General features: G+C 39.7%; 2 long non-coding RNA genes across 2 annotated transcripts; both read right to left on the bottom strand.

Annotated features, from left to right (window-relative positions):
* Window positions 1-280: 280 nt before the first annotated feature.
* On the bottom strand, window positions 281-1,570 carry LOC134319393 (uncharacterized). Its single transcript, XR_010013503.1, has 3 exons — window positions 1,340-1,570; window positions 606-739; window positions 281-480 (listed from the first exon to the last, which is right to left on the bottom strand). It is a non-coding gene; the product is annotated as an uncharacterized LOC134319393 (long non-coding RNA).
* A 1,483-nt stretch (window positions 1,571-3,053) lies between these two features.
* LOC134319394 (uncharacterized) lies at window positions 3,054-16,431 on the bottom strand. The gene is made up of 4 exons (XR_010013504.1): window positions 16,326-16,431; window positions 10,884-11,057; window positions 10,190-10,275; window positions 3,054-3,644 (listed from the first exon to the last, which is right to left on the bottom strand). It is a non-coding gene; the product is annotated as an uncharacterized LOC134319394 (long non-coding RNA).
* Window positions 16,432-17,586: the final 1,155 nt, after the last annotated feature.

The following is a 17,586-nucleotide window of genomic DNA, read 5'->3' as shown; positions in this document are numbered from 1 at the left end:
AAAACAGCGCTGGCATGCGCTGCAAGTGCTTGACCCAAATGGACATGCCTTCCGTCACGGGCGTGCAATTTAGAATGTTCAAATTCCCAATTAGTTATGGTTATTAGAGTTATTTGTGATAGTAATTAAACTTCATAAAGTATTTCTGATAAATGAAACAATGCAGTAATGTAAAAAAATGAGGACACCCCATATAATATTTAGATATTTATTATCAAGTTATGGACAGGTCAGGAAATCACTATTAGACTGGTTAACAAAGATCTTGTCCCAGGCAAACAAATGTTTCTTATTTATTGTTGCATGCAGAAACCAAATATTTCAGAACAGTCTCAACAGCAAATAATCTGTCACTCAGGTGGATTAAGGTATCCTTAGTCCTTGTAGTCATACAATGACTGGTGTGGTACTTCTGTGGTCACTAGATGCTGTTGTCGTGTCAACCTCCACACCACTGTCCTCTAAATCTGTGGTGACAAACTAAAAAACAAAACAAACACACACACAATGCATTTAGAAAATGTTGGGGGGGGCTACAAATTACTTATTATTATTATTAATATGCAATATAAACATACTGCTTACATTATTTTTAAATAACTTACCGTAAATGTGTAATGGTCTACTGTACACTGCCTTTGATGTAAATGTATTGTGAATCATGAAGCCATTTAGTTTCTGGCCCTCGTGCAACTTTGGTGAAACCAGTTTGTTTCCACATGCCATCAAAAGTTCAATACTGAAAACACAAAAATTTTATTTAGTTTCAAAACCAGTCTATAGCAATTCACCCAATACAATCAAATATTTAGAGAACAGTTACTCAAAAGAGCTTGGTCTCAATCTATAATGAATTACATAACTTTTCTGTAATAAAAGAAATATAACAAACTTTAATAGTACAAGTGACTAGGTTAGAATGACCACTGAGACAGATTTTGAAATGTTAGACTGTAAGTCTGTAGCTTTCCATGTGCAGCAGCTTGTTTATGATTGTGTATATAAAATGAATCTATATTTTATTTTACTTATCAAGATAACCTACATAGGGAAGAGTCCAAAAGTTGTAATTCGACTTAAAAAAACACTCTAATGTAGTGACACATTAATGTGGAGCAACTATAGCCATTAAAACGATAAAGTAAATGTATTTATTGTTCTTTAAGAAAGCTTCCAAGACAGAGTTTCTTATAAATGTGCTTTATGAGAACTCACTTACTTAGTTTGGCATTACTAAAACGTTTAAAACGTGTAATTTGCAGACGGTCCCTTACAAAGAGGAATATTCATTAAATATCCCAATCTAAACCCGAATCTATCAGATTTGTAGTGAACTCACCTGTCCCCTGACTCTGGAGCCTCTGCTCTCTGTGGTTGAGGCTGATATGGAGCTCGCATCACCTGGCTGATGATTCGGATATAAAGCTTCACCGCATCTCTTCCTCCGCGGCCGCGTTTAGACTCCTGTCGGGCTGTCTACATTAAATCCACATTTCTGACATGGATGTGGCAGCGGTGGAAAAGTTTAAAATGTTGTTAACAGGCCGATGCTCCATTGATCCTCTCTCGGTCCACTATCCTCTCCTATCAGTAATAATGAGGAAGGCGGGACATATCTGTGAAATCCCGCGTCTTCTACCAATCAGGTACTGAGAATTTAATATTACTTCCGTTTCAATCAAACTCGTTTCCGTTTCAATCAAACTCTCTCACACATACAACTATTCTCATTCACATGCACCATCATTCTGTCTTGTATTCACTATCATTCTGTTCCATAAACATGATTATTTGCATTCACATACACTATTTATTACGCTTACCAATGCTATTATTCTGTTTTACATATAATAATATTCTCTTACACATATAGTAGATTTTGTTTTACATACAGTGTTAACGTCCCTTACACAGACTACCAAACTTACATACATATACTACTATTCTCTGTTACACAGATTATCATGAAAGCACATAATGCATGTTTAAGTAGCTATAGTTATCTGTGCAAGAGAGAATAGTTCTGTGTGTATGAGAGTATGATAGTGTGTGTGAGAGAGTATGATGGTGTGTGTGAGAGAGTATGATGGTGTGTGAGAGAGTATGATGGTGTGTGTGAGAGAGTATGATAGTGTGTGTGAGAGAATTCAACTCAGAATTATGGCCTACACGGCCTCTCATACACACACTTTACTCCTCCCTGCTCCGCTGTGTTTTACTGTCATGCCGTCACTTGACTAAGCAACACAGAAAGTACATACAGCAGAGAGAAAAAGTGGAGAGTTTCATCAGTGAATTAAAAAAAAGGTTTTTAAACATTTGTTCTTCAGTTACTGTATGTTATGTTGTACTGTACTTTGTTTTAAGCCAGATAAGAAGTGAATTTAGTTTAATTATATCATTGTTTATTAACAAAAACCTTTTACTGAAAAATAATTGACGTTTTTTAATATTTTCTGTACTTTTTATTCGCCTAAAAACTTAAGTGGGTTTTCACTGAACATGATCAACTAATGAACACAAAATCATTTACTAGTCAAAGCTTATTGATGATACATTCACCTCATAAATGATGAAACACTGCTCTTCCCTACATGAAAATAAATAAGCTGCTTTATAATTAAAAATTTCTGGTGCCATGTGATCCCCAGGTAAGCGACGCACAAGCACCCGGCCATCCATGTGATGTAAAAGAAAACATGATTCATCAGACCAGGCCACCTTCTTCCATTGCTCCGTGGTCCCGTTCCGATGCTCACGTGCCCATTGTTGGCACTTTCGGTGGTGGACAGGGGTCAGCGGCGGTGGACAGATCTTGTCTAACATTGTTGGGATCAATTGGAACAGTGACTCTAAGCAAACTTTATCAAGTGGACAAGGAGGCTTATACAGCAGCAAAATGGGGACTAACTTTAATGCTCACCTAGTGCATTAAAAGTGTTCATGACTAACAGCATAAACAATAAAACACTAACAAACAATAGTGACTGGCAGCATACCTTTGGAAAAGCTTTTTATTTGATATTATGTTCATAATATCTTAACTGAGCTTTGCTAGTAGGAAACACTACCTGGTGATGTGGTAAAATGAATAATGATGTTAAATTAAAAAGCATTAATAGCTGTTTTTATTTAATAGTGATTTTTGTCTATGTACACTGCTATTATGTCTTCTGAACACGACATCACATGATGACAGCAGATCAGTAATAGTTTGTGGATATGAATGTTAAAGTAACATTTTAATAAACTGATTATTTTCTTTCATTTTTAACAACTGCTTTATCCAGTCCAGTTTACCGGAAAACACTAGGCACAAGGCTGGTATACGCCGGACCGGATGCCAGACTATTGCCTGCCTTCAGCCACCCCCTCTAAGGCTAGTGTAATAGATTGCTGCGTCACCTAAGCACCCATTATGAAAATATTATAAACTTGTTTGTGCTTAATGGCTGTGCAGAATGCTGCAGAGTGAATACCGACGGCTGAAGTGGAAGCATGACGAAGCAGCAGCTGCAGCACCACAGCTGGTGGAGGGCATCTCTGGACTGAGCTCACCACTGGGCCAGCAAGATGAAGAGCTCTTGGCTGAAGCTCGTGTCCTTCGACAGCACAAGAGCCGCCTGGAGACACGTATGCAGATCCTGGAGGACCACAACAAGCAACTGGAGTCACAGCTCCACAGACTCAGAGAGCTACTGCTGCAGGTTGTGAAATACATCCATGTATACACATATTTAAGAAGGTGAAAGGTTATTACTGATTATGCTTATACTGACATATTTAAGATACAGTGGTACCCTGAAACTGGTTCTGTAAGTGGCATTAAGTTTAAAAGGCATTGAGTGTTAAGGTATTTTTTCCCATAATCATGTATGGGAAACCTGTTAATGCGTTCCATGGTCCTGTGGAACTGCATTTATTTTAGGTTAAATAATGAGGTTATTTTTGACACAACACAAATATAACATGAAAACACTTAAATACAATTGAAAACAGTTAAAAATACATACAAAATACAATGCACTGCACTTTACCTTTACTTATGTATTGTTTTCTTACGCTTCTTAATTGTAGAGATGCATGATCTTTGAATACTGTATTCCTTAGCGAGTTCAGTACGTGCGCATTCATATTAGAAGCAGCAAAAATGCTTTGTGTCGGCCGTTATTGTGCCATTATTTCCAATGAAGCGTGCTGGTGTTATTGTACAAAAACGAGCGAGGAATTTCATTAGTAGAGATAACTTATGAGCAATAGTGATTAAGAGAGGTTTAGTGTGTCTATGTTGTTCTGTTAATACATTAAGTCACGTTAAGCTTTTTTTTAATGATAAGCGTTTTAGACTCTCTCTGAAAAGTTGATTCTTACCATTTCTCAGCACCTCAAGCTATAACACAAGTTTAAAAGTGAAACAAGAGGAAATTCCAGCTAAACACAGATACATGTGGAGCTTTCAGAGTGAATTTGACAGTTATACCACACAAATGCATATTTGCCGCACCACTCCAGCCAAGCGTTGAGCAAAGCGGCAGTCGTACACACGTTGAGATTAAGGCAAACGTTGAGTTTAAGGGTACAAATTTCTTGCTGAGCTTTAAAGATTTCGAGTTTAGGGGACAGAGTTACAAGGTACCACTTTAAATGTGTTTCTTTAAAATATAAAATGAGGAAAATAATAATTTTATGAGGGTAAGAATTAGGGATGTAACAATGCACCATAAGACAGTTAAAAATCGGTGCACATGTGCCACGATTCAAATTGATTAGTCATTAAAGATGAATCAATATTCACTTTAAACAGCAGAGGGCACTGGCGCTATTCACCTCGCCTGGTTGACAGCACTTTACAAAGTTGCCAGGTAGGGGATTTTCCAGCCAAATTTATTTATGTGAGGATACTTTCATTATTTGTATTATTCATTTATTTATATAATGTTGGATTTGTTTTAAAATTTTATTTCAGTTTTTTTTTTTACACAATAAGCATTATTTGGCATAGCTTGTACCTACCTACCTGAAAAAGGGCAGTCATTATCTAGATAAATAAACGATAAGCACAAATACAGTATTTTATTTATTTAGAAATAATAAAAGGTTTTGTCTTCAATTTCATTTTGTTAAAAAACAAATTGGGAAAAAATCATATCGTGAACCCAGTATCGTGAATCGTATCGCATCGTGGGTAGAGTGTATTGTTACATCCCTAGTAAAAATAAGTGTGCAGACAGCATAGGAAGCTTTAATGCCTTAGTGTTTTTCACCTTGCTTAGTAGAATAGGGAAACAGATGGACAGTTGTTCTGAGGAGGGATTAATGTTTCAGGTGGATATGTCAAGGGAGATATGAAGAGACCACAAGGTAAGAGACAAAGTAACAGCAATACTAAAAAGAGAATAGAAGAGAGAAGCTAAAGTGTTGTCGCTTACAAAGATTCGCTGAGGCACAGTGAGCTGAGACAGAAAGAATATTTGTTATATTATCATTGTAAAGACTGACTAAAGAGAGATTGAAGGTAAATCAGTACTAGACGTGAGGCAGATAAAGACAGACAGGAATCTTTTGCCCCAGACAGAAAACAAAGACACGGCAGTAGAATGTGTGTAAAAGTGAGAACACACCCAGCTTTACACTCTGTGATTTCGGTGGTCCTATAAAATCATTACCTGTCACACTATATGAGATTGTTTACTATCTTACCTGATTGTATACCCTACACGATGCGATATCATGTATACTTAGTGACAGATTATACACTAAGATCCTTTTTTCTCCTCTTTTTCTCCTGACTATTAGCGTATCCAATTACCCAATTAGCTTATGCTTCCTCTCTACTGACGCTGATCCCTGCCTTGGCTGAAAAGAGCGAGACTTAACACACGCCCCCTCCGACACGTGTGCAGTAGCCGACTGCATCTTTTCACCTGCACGAGGCGAGTTCACGTGCGGATCAGCTTTGTGTACAGAGAGCCACACCCTGATAAACGCATTATTATGTACGCGCCATCAATCAGCCAGCAGAGGTCGTAATTGCCTCAGTCCCTATCCGGCTCCCACCCAACAGCCAATCGTTTATGTAGGCACCCAGCCCAGCCGGATGCCAGAGCCAAGTTTCAAACTGGTGAGTTTGAAAGGTGTGCTAGCGTACTTTACCACTGCACCACCTGAGCAACCTTACACTAAGATTCTTTAATGAATGACCTTTGAGTACACCATTACATCATGTCATCATTTCCAAAACTGGCATAAAATAGGCAGTTATACCTAAATAAAATTGACTGTGGCTGGAAAATTATAATTTTTTAAACAAAACATGGGGTAAGACAGGTATAGTCCTGCATATTAGCATATGTGCTAGCTGCTATGTTACTATACGTAAGGCTCAGGCTAACCTGTGCATATTAATATGAATTCTTTTGAGTAACTAAGTTGGTATTTCAAATGATTGCTTGTTCAAACAATACTGTTTAGTACTGTAAAATGAAGTCATGCTGTTTTACACGTTGAGGCCATACTCTGCTGTATTTTTATTAATGGATTTTGAAAGAGCCTTTTAGAAGCAGTCATGCTGTAGGATTTTGGCTGCCTCATTGGCTGCCTTTGTTCGCAGCAGCACTTAATCAGCCACAGATGAGCATGTCACATTGTGCTTTGCAAAACCACCAATTTCCACTCATAAACTAAGGACGATTTTAGCTGCAACAGCAAAATCAAGCTAATTATAGCACATTGTATCCTCTAGCTTCAAAAGTAAAGATGAAATATATATCCACAGATGCCGTAAAACTGGTATTTGGAATTAGCCTACTAAAATGTGTGCAATAATTACTCATAAAAATGCCCCAATTAAAATTCAAGTCATAATCATGAATAAAATGACTATGTTTATAGCTGACAATGTTTATAGCTGACAAATAAACAATTGTTTTATTTTAGTCCTTAACACATTTCCTTAAACATAATTAAGCACAATTAATTATCATATGCAGTCAAGACTTAACCATAAAATCTTAAATTATTATTATTATATTATTATTATTAGGGATGTAACGATACACGTTCACGAAACGATTATTTCCCGATTTTTTATTTATTTATTTATTTTATGCATTTTCTCCCCTTTTGCATCACGCCTCCTCTCTGCCTCTGCCGATCCCTGCCCTGACCGAGGAGATCGAAGCTAACCCACAAGCCGTATGCATCTTGCCACCCACAGATTGACGAGTGTTGCGCCACCTAGCTTTGCGTGCGGAGAGACACACCCTAAGAGCACTCCTTCCTCATCTCCGTGTAGGTGCCTCTGATCAGCCAGCAGAGGTCGTAACTGCACTATTCTGACAGAGAGAGACCCACTTCTGACCTTAGTCCCGCCCATCTAAACAACAGGCCAATCGTTGTTCATATAGCCGCCCAGCCTCGGCCTGTAAGGCAGAGCTGGATTCGATACGACGTACTCGAGATCCAGCTCTGGTTGCAGCGTGTGTTTTTACCGCTGCGCCACCTGAGCGGCCCGATTTTTTAAAGAAAATGAAATTGAAGACAAACGATGACAAAGTTTCCTTTTACTATTTCTCTGTAAAAAAAAAAAATTTAATGAAATTTTAAAACAAATCCCACATTATAATAAAGGTCAAATATTACTTTAGAATGTTATTTCCACCTTCAAATATAATAATAACATTATTAGAGGAGGGGGCATCCGCATGTACCACATCGTCACCTGCCATCACCATTTTACTAAGACAGTGTGGTGACAGGGTTGCCAGGTCAGGCATAAATCACCGCAAACTTTACATTTTCACCCATTTTGAATTAAGTCCAATTTGGCAGGAAAACCCCGAACCTGGCAACTCTGTGTAGTGACGTCAAACAGGCGAGGTGGATAGCGCCAGTGCACTCTGCTGTTTAAAGTGAATATCGATTCATTTTACATTTCAATCAATTTGAGTCGTGGCATATTTGCATCAATTATTAACTGTCTTGTGGTGCATCGTCACATCCCTAATTATTATTATTATTGGGATTTTAACGTCATGTTTTACACACTTCTGGTACATTTATAAAAGGGCAGGTAGTTACTGGTTACACAAGATTCATCAGTTCAAGTTTAATGTCAAACACAGTCATGGACAATTTTGTTTTTCCACTTCACTTGCGGAGGACACCCATGCAGACACAGGGTAGCATCTTAAGTACAGTAAGTAAAGGTTTGGACTCTAAATTGGCCTTTCAAAACACTATTTTGTTATTTTCAACCTCTTTAGCTGATATAATGTGTGTTTTAATCATTTTCTTGCTTTATTATCCATTTACATTTAGCAGACGCTCTTATCCAAAGCGACTTATAGAAGTGCTCCCATAGTGAACATTACCTTACTCTATTTCAAGTAGACAACAGTCCAAGAACACAAATCTTCCGAAACCCTGTTAGAACCTACGTTTTTTTTGGTTTTAAGGTACATATCAGCTTAAGTGCTTAGTAAAGAGGTGGGTTTTTAATTGTATTTTGAAGACAGACAACGGAATCTTGTTCCACCACTTGGGTGCAAGTACAGACAAGCGCCTTGATGCTTGTCTTCCTTAAGTTCTGGGTGGAGGATCAACTCAAGTGAGACTAGTGACTCGGAGGTTGCAAGGTACAGAGCGGGGTTTGTTAGACCTCAATGGTAGCTTGAGGCTGGTCCATTTTTTCTTTGAAACAACACTGAATGCGAGCAGCTACAGGAAGCCAGTGATTATTTGTTTGTTTGTTAGTTTATTGGGATTTTAACGTCATGTTTTACAATTTTTTTTTACATTCATGACAGGAACGGTAGTTACTCATTACACAAGGTTTATCAGTTCACAAGGTCATATCGAACACAGTCATGGACTATTTAGTATCTCCAATTCACCTCACTTGCATGTCTTTGGACTGCGGGAGGAAACCGGAGCTCCCGGAGTATACCCACGCAGACACGAGGAGAACATGCAAACTCCACACAGAAAGGACCCGGACCGCCCAACCTGGGGATCGAACCCAGGACCTTCTTGCTGTGAGGCGACAGTGCTACCCACTTAGCCGGAAGCCAGTGAAGAGAACGCAGCAGTGGGGTGATGTGGCAGTGTTTAGGTTACAGTTGTAACAGTATCACAATCTAAGCATTACATTTACATTTACATTTTCGGCATTTAGCAGACGCCTTTATCCAAAGCGACTTACATTACAGTTACAGTCTGAGCAATTGAGGGTTAAGGGCCTTGCTCAAGGGCCCAGCAGCAGCAACCTGGCAGTGGTGGGGCTTGAACCAGCAACCTTCAGGTTACTAGTCCAGTACCTTAACCTATGGCTATGGCTTGTGGCATTTGAAGGTTGAGGGCCTTGCTCAAGGGCCTAATGGTGGCAACCTGGCAGTTGTGAGGCTTGAACTTGCAATCTTCTGATTACTAGTCCAGTACATTAACCACTAAGCTACAGCTGCCCTATCCAAGGTATTTTAAGCCTAATGTATCAGATTTGGTGTTTTTTTATCTCCATACGGTTCTGCATGCCTGCCCCCAAAACTACAGAGAGCAGACCATAGTCAAAATTAACAGAAACACCAGCAGAGGTGGACTGTGGAAAGCTGGTCTGTACTTTGGGTTAGCAGGTAGGCAGCACAGCACCAGCATCCTGGGAACATGTTTACACCGACTAGGCATGACATTATGACCACTGACAGGTGACGTGAATAACACTGATTATCTCTTCATCACTGTACCTGTTAGTGGGTGGGATATATTAGGCAGCAAGTGAACATTTTATCCTGAAAGTTAATGTGTTAGAAGCAGGAAAAATGGGCAAGCGTAAGGATTTGAGCGAATTTGACAAGGGCCAAATTGTGATGGCTAGACGAATGGGTCAGAGCATCTCTAAAACTGCAGCTCTTGTGGGGTGTTCCTGGTCTGCAGTGGTCACTATCTATTAAAAGTGGTCCAGGGAAGGAACAGTGGTAAACCGGTAACAGGGTCATGGGCGGCCAAGGCTCATTGATGCATGTGGAAAGGCTGCCCCGTTTTTTTTTACATCACGTTGCTAGTGCTGCTACCAGGATGCACTATTGGAAGAAGGCAAGCTGGCGGAGGCAGTGTGATGCTTTGGTCAATGTTCTGCTGGGAAACCTTGGGTCCTGCCATCCATGTGGATGTAACTTTGAAACGTACCACCTACCTAAGCATTGTTGCAGACCATGTATACTCTTTCATGGAAACAGTATTCCCTGATGGCTGTGGCCTCTTTCAGCAGGATAATACACCCTGCAACAAAGCAAAAATGGGTCAGGGCTGTTTTTGCAGCAAAAGGGGGACCAACACAATATTAGGAAGGTAGTCATAATGTTATGCCTTATTGGTGTATGTGGTCTGTTCATGTATGTGGTCTTTCTGCTGTTTCTTCCCAAATTACTAATAAAACATACTAGTACTAGTTGGACTTGCTGCTTCAAAATGCCCTAGGTTTGAGTGGCTGTGTGAATTGGTGAGTGTGTGCTACCATGTGGCACCAACCCCACTGCAACATTAATTAGACTAAGGTGATTGCTGAAGATGAATGAATAAGATGAGACAGCTTGGATTTTGAAAAGTGGAGGTGATTCGGAGATTAGGAATATAAAAGCATGACTTGTCACACTGACGTGTGAAAACTGGTTGGCAACTCATGTGGGTGGTCTTATGTGGGCATTCAGGTCTTTATTTTTTATTCACATGTGACAGAAAAATAATAGCTTTCTTCATGTATCTTATTAAAAGAAAATGTAATGTGGAATAATGATTTGATTAAAGAGAAACTGGGTTTAAGACCCTGGTTAAGATACATAAAAATTATGACATTGTTGCTGTATTTTCCTGTAATAATAACAACTTACCTCTATCTTTCTATCTATCCATCTGTCTGTCTGTCTGTCTATCCATCTTTCCATCCATCTATCCATCTATTCTATCCAATCTATCTGTCTAGCCCAAAGATGACTCTGAGGCAAACGGGTCAGAGCCCTCATCTCTGTCTTCGCCTATGTCTGGGGTGCATCAGGGGGGGCCACCTAGTAAAGAGACGACAGATACAGAGGCTACAGGTAAGAGAGTTAGAACAGAGAGCACATTCCTTACACTGTTATGTACCTAAATATTATACACGTGTGGTATATACGTGTGACTGGCTCATTTCAGGTGAATATTTGGAATCGGAGCAGGACACCGTTCTGCAGCTACAGGAGGTGATTGAGCAACTAAGGAATGTCTTTCCATTAGAGGATGGTCAATGAGGACACAGAAAGGTGTGCAGATTCACAGGTATTACACAGTCTTGAAGTAACTGTCTATTCAGTATCTATTAGATCTGACATTTACATAGATTAGCCATAACATTAAAACCACCTCCTTGTTTCTACACTCACTGTGCATTTTATCAGCTCCACTTACCATATTGAAGCACTTTATAGTTCTACAATTACTGACTGTAGTCCATCTGTTTCTCTACATACTTTTTAACCCCACTGACATGGTGGTGGTGTGTTATTGTGTATTGTGCTGGTATGAGTGGATAACACACAGCAGCGCTGATGAAGTTTTTAAACACCTCACTGTCACTGCTGGACTGAGAATAGTCCACCAGCCAACAGCGCCCTGTGGGCAGCGTCCTGTGACCTCTGATGAAGGTCCAGAAGATGACCAACTCAAACAGCAGCAATAGATGAGCGATCGTCTCTGACTTTACATCTACAAGGTGGACCAACTAGGTAGGAGTGTCTAATAGAGAGGACAGTGAGTGGACACGGTATTTAAAAAATCCAGCAGCACTGCTGTCTGATCCACTCATACCAGCACAACACACACTAACACACCACCACCATGTCAGTGTCACTGCAGTGCTGAGAATGATCCACCACCTAAATAATACCTGCTCTGTAGTGGTCCTGTAGCAGGCTAAAAATGAATGCAGAGAAACAGATGGACTACAGTCAGTAATTGTAGAACTACAAAGTGCTTATATATGGTAAGTGGAGCTGATAAAATGGACAGTGAGTGTAGAAACAACCTGAACAAAAAGGAAAATGTGTTACTAGCTATTTCTTTTTATTTCTTTTGCAGATACCACATTGCTCATCTAACCCTGGCTTGGGTCTGGAATATGCAAGGAGGGCTGGAAGACACAGCCCAGTGAAGCCCAGTACAGAAAGACAGTTTTTCTGAGTGATAAACTAATGTTCTTCTGGTGCCAAAGGCCAACGCTTGATCCGTACACTGTGCTCATTAGCTACCTATAGTAGCAGGTGTGTGTGGCTTCTCAGTACAGCACAATAACCTTACCACCCAACCATGCACATCATCCAGAGGGAATCCCTCACATTTCTTTTCCTGTGTCAGCTGCTTTGCTTTTTCACTAGTTTGACATTTTGCCATTCATTCCTTTTTATGTAATGTTGAAATTAACACACACACACACACACACACACATATGCAGGTCTTTTTGTGGCCTTTTCTATGTAGATCTGACTGACTATCAGCAAAAGCCATGAAATATCTGCTTCAGTCGAGTACTCCTCTTACTTATAAGTGACCCTCTTCATCTGTTATTACATTTACCAATCACTCATACACGTATCACAAAACCTCTAAGGAAATAAGCATTTATTTTAAAGTGCTTCAGCCTTCTGTGCATTGGGGGATGTCAGGAGGTGAGGGAGATTTGCAGTTCTGCAGCACATGCTTTCACTTAATAAATGCCAGCTTTTTGCTGTACATTATAGACTGAAGGCTGGCAAGAGAGTGGAATGGCAGACCCAGATCAGAGGCTGTAAAACTCTAAACACTCCCTTAAACATAGCGTCTTTGGTCTGTCATTTTTCCTCCTGTTATTTTTTAGATTTGTCTCTTGTGACATAAAATGCCCAATTGCTTGGGCTTAATAATAGGAAGCTCTGGTTTCCCCCCACAGTCCAAAAACATGCAGTCCGGTTAAGTACTCTAATGCCTAGTTCACACTACACGATTTTTGCCTTGATTTTCTCTCGGCGACTAGTCGGCACTAGATTTGCCGGCTCGGGAGCAACTCGGGGTTTGCTCGGCAATCGAAACTCTGCTCTCAATCGCTATGTGTAAACTACTCAACAACTAAATCCGAGCTGCTCGCCGAGCACTCGCCAACTGAGAAGAGATTTCTAGCATGTCAAATATCTGGATATGAGTTGGCCGACTGGCAATGAGTGCTATGTCGAACATCCAATGAGAACGCAAGATACGGTGTGAGGGGAAACACAGGGGAGGACGGGGCATGATATAGTATTAGACTACACCGGCACACACTCAAGTTTTACAGTATTTCTGACCTTATCGTTCTCTACAATACATAACACCAACGCTGCATTGCAAAAAATATTTATTAAGCTCCAACTCACTATAGAACAATCCATGCTGTTCACGTAGCCACATCCACTCAGATTCATTTATTTTTTCTCTTTGATTTTACACTGCACATCAGCGCACAAACTTTCATCGCTCTCTACTTGTTGACGTGCATTTTTGGACGTGGTATCAGTAAACCCCTCGTCACTTCTCGCGTTTGTTTGTGTGACAAAACGTAGTTTGGGAGACCAGAGAAGCTCGCCTGAGATTCCAGTTGGTGATTGATCATGTAGTGTGAAACCCCCTATTGCCGATCAGTCGTGTAGTGTGAAAGCCACACCGACTTGAAAGACTCCCGATTACAAGAAATCCAGTTGTGTAGTGTGAACTGTACAGCGACCTGACGACTTGGAAAGTTGTGTAGTATGAACTTGGCATAAGTGTGTGTGCGTGTATGTGTGTGTGTGATTGCTCTGTGATGGACTGGTAACCTGTCCAGGGTGGTTCCTGAATTTCACCCATACCCTTTTTCCACCAACACGGAACAATTCCGGTTCCGGTTCGCGAACTTGATTTTAAACCAACGAAAAAAAGAGGTTCCAGACAGCGAACTAGTGTTCTAATCTGGCACCACAGAATACTTGGTTTTTCAGCTCAAACCGTGATGTCATCTGTGGGCGTGTCAAAGTGTAGAGGTTTGGGTGCTTTCACATGAGAAGCTGTAAAACCGCTGTGTTGTGTCGTATGAAGGTTGACGCTGCACTTCCATCTTTTCCAGTTTGCCGCTGATATTTTCAAAGCACCACAAAAGAGATGAACTGTTTGATATGACGTGGAAAAAGCGACCCAGACAGTACAAACAACGCGTACCATGGCTTGTTGTACTAAAACAACGAGCGATGAATTTGTGCAGTACAGAGCACTTATAACCAGTAATAACGGAGAGGAATTTAGTGTTCCTGTGTCGTACTTTTATCACATTAAGCCACGATTTGCTTTATTTTAAGTTAAGCTTTTCCGACTTTCCCGAGAAGCAGATTCAGAACCCTGAGCTGCATAAACACCACATGTGAAGTTAATACGGCTAAACACAGTTACATGTGGAGCTTTTAGACTGGGTTATTTCACACTAATGCGTGTTTTTGACATGGAACACTTTAGTGATGTTTTACCGTACCGCTCAAGCCGAGCGCTGAGCAAATCGGCTATTTGCGTCGAGAGAAAAGCGCAAAACGCTTCTCATGTGAATAAACTAAAGAAAACAACTGCGACAAACACGTCTACGTCTTCTTATCACGGATAGCTGATCAATGCTTTTTACATAAAATTTAACATCTGTAACAACAGTACAAATGCCCGCACATAATCTACTTGCTCCGCCATCACATCACTACTCTTTACTTTCGTTGTGTAACGCCCACCGTTGATGACGCATGCTTGGTTCCCAAAAACTGGTGGAAACGCGGGTCGGTTCTCTAAAAAAACACCAAGGTTCGAAGAAACCCGAACAGAACCTGTTCAAGAACCAGAGTTCATTTGGTGGAAAAGTGCTACCAGTGAATTGTACCCATCACGACCCTAAATTGGATAAAGTCGTGGTAAAACAGACAATGAATGAATGAATGAATGAAATCAATCAATATTAAGAAAAATATCACATTTATATATGATATTGTAAGCTTATTTGTTTTCATTGATTTTCTAATTGAACCAGTTTGCCTTGATTAGGGGTGGGTGGGTTCAGTGTAACTATCAAGGTCAACACACAATTACTGATTCAGTCACTTAATAATAGGAGGAAGGTGGGATAAAACCAGAAGGAAATCCAAAAATGACTGAAGGCAAGAATATAACCCAGGTTCCCAAAACCCATGGTGCTGCGTGGCACCTACTTTGCCAAGCCATGCCACTCCCTATTTTTAGCTATTAAAGATATTCTTCAAATAAAAGTAAAATTTACACAATCCATTTTTTACTCTAGCGATAAGAAAGTTTAGATTGAACATAAAATTGTTGGTTCATCTGTTTTGCATAATCAAGTTACAAGTCTTTAAGCTAGAGTCTGAGTCAAGTCACAAGTCTTTAAACAAGAGTCCGAGTCAAGTCACAAGTCTTTAGACTAGAGTCCGAGTCAAGTCACAAGTCTTTAGACTAGAGTCCGAGTCAAGTCACAAGTCTTTAAGCTAGAGTCCGAGTCAAGTCACAAGTCTTTAGACTAGAGTCCGAGTCAAGTCACAAGTCTTTAGGCTAAAGTCCGAGTCAAGTCACAAGTCTTTAAGCTAGCGTCCGAGTCAAGTCACAAGTCTTTTGACTAGAGTCCGAGTCAAGTCACAAGTCTTTAAGCTAGAGTCTGAGTCAACTCACAAGTCTTTAAACAAGAGTCCGAGTCAAGTCACAAGTCTTTAAGCTAGTCTGAGTCACGTCACAAGTCTTTAGACTAGAGTCTGAGTCAAGTCACAAGTCTTTAAGCTAGAGTCTGAGTCAACTCACAAGTCTTTAAACAAGAGTCCGAGTCAAGTCACAAGTCTTTAAGCTAGAGTCTGAGTCACGTCACAAGTCTTTAGACTAGAGTTTGAGTCAAGTCACAAGGCTTTAGGCTAGAGTCCGAGTCAAGTCACAAGTCTTTAAGCTAGAGTCTGAGTCAAGTCACAAGTCTTTAGACTAGAGTCCGAGTCAAGTCACAAGTCTTTAGACTAGAGTCTGAGTCAAGTCACAAGTCATTAGACTAAAGTCTGAGTCAAGTCACGAGTCAATATAATATACACAAAACATATACTGGAAATGTAGTGTAGAAATAAACAAATAACATGTATGTTCAGATAAAAAACAACAGATTAGCAACTGTATTTTGCCGTTTTACTTAGTGCCTTTAATTTCCTAGTCATTGTGCAAATGAATGTAATTTCCATAACAAAAAGGTACCAGTTAAAAGCTTAAACTGATAAAAGCTTAAAACCGCTGCTTACCTTAGCTTATGTTCTTCCAGATGCTATTAAATTTATAACCGTGTGTTGTCCCATTAGGAATATAATTTGTTATTTTGTAAATGTGCTTATAATTAAAAACATCCAAACTTTCTCCGGTTGTGAAGTAAAACACGAACTTGTTAGAAAGCCAATCAAGCGTTTCATTGACAATCATCTGTGTGACACAAACTGAATAAATACAAATAACAGCATTTCTTACAAAAAATTAAAATCAGAAGGTCTGATTGGTTCAGAAAGCGGTCTTTCAACCATTAGCGCCAATTCTGTAGGAGCGTTCCATTCACCCCAGTTGTTCCTGTCAAGTGCACTACGTAGGGTATTCCACCATTTTAAGTGAGATTTTAATCCAAAGGTAATGAAAATGTTCAAATGAAGCGAACTTCAAACTGTGTAGGGAGTAGGGAGTGACGCTTCATCACTACGCCGTAAGCTGGCTGTAACATTTACCCATTGCGTTCGTTGCAGGTTAAGAAAAAATATATAATTGTCACACGTAACTAATGTTAACACATGCTGACGCTAGGGGCTGTTGTTGTTGTTTATGAGTCATTTTTTTTGCGAGTCACGAGTCGAGTCCGAGTCATTTGAAACGAATCCGAGTCGCTGTTTGTGCGACTTACGTGCGACTCTGGTGGGTAAAAATCCAATTTAATGCAAGATGGAAAATTACATTTTTAATAATATCATATGGCATGAAGTGAATGTTAAAAAGAAATGATGCACATTAAAGAAGTAAATCTATGTGTGTCGAACTAGGATGTCCCATAGGATGTGTTCCAAAAACAATTAGTCATTTGCATCTCACGTTGTCAAAATTCCAGCTGGGGTTAAAGCATAATGACTAGACTCATAGTCTCAAGTTTTAAATAGAATATATTACTAATATCATACACCAGTTTGTTGGATTTTCCATTTTAAAACCATGGGCATGAAAAAAAACAATCAACAGACCCCACTGTAGCTATAACCAACTTTAATTAATTTCTATTGTATTAATGGTGTCTGCAGAGTAAAAGCACTAGTAGCACATCAGTAAATGTAGGTGCTTACTTTAATATCCCGGCTATTTATATCGCTAATGTAAATTTTCTTGCACTGTCCCTCCCGACACCCACATGTGCACACAAACAAGTGTGTGTTAAAAATTCCTTACAACAAACACTGATCAGCCATAACATTAAAACCACCTCCTTGTTTCTACACTCACTGTCCATTTTATCAGCTCCACTTACCATATAGA

This window comes from Trichomycterus rosablanca, chromosome 8, assembly GCF_030014385.1.
Source record: "Trichomycterus rosablanca isolate fTriRos1 chromosome 8, fTriRos1.hap1, whole genome shotgun sequence".
In the NCBI taxonomy this organism is placed as follows: Eukaryota; Metazoa; Chordata; class Actinopteri; order Siluriformes; family Trichomycteridae; genus Trichomycterus; species Trichomycterus rosablanca.
Note: the sequence above shows the minus strand (reverse complement) of the source record. Positions and strands in the feature narration are given on the sequence as shown.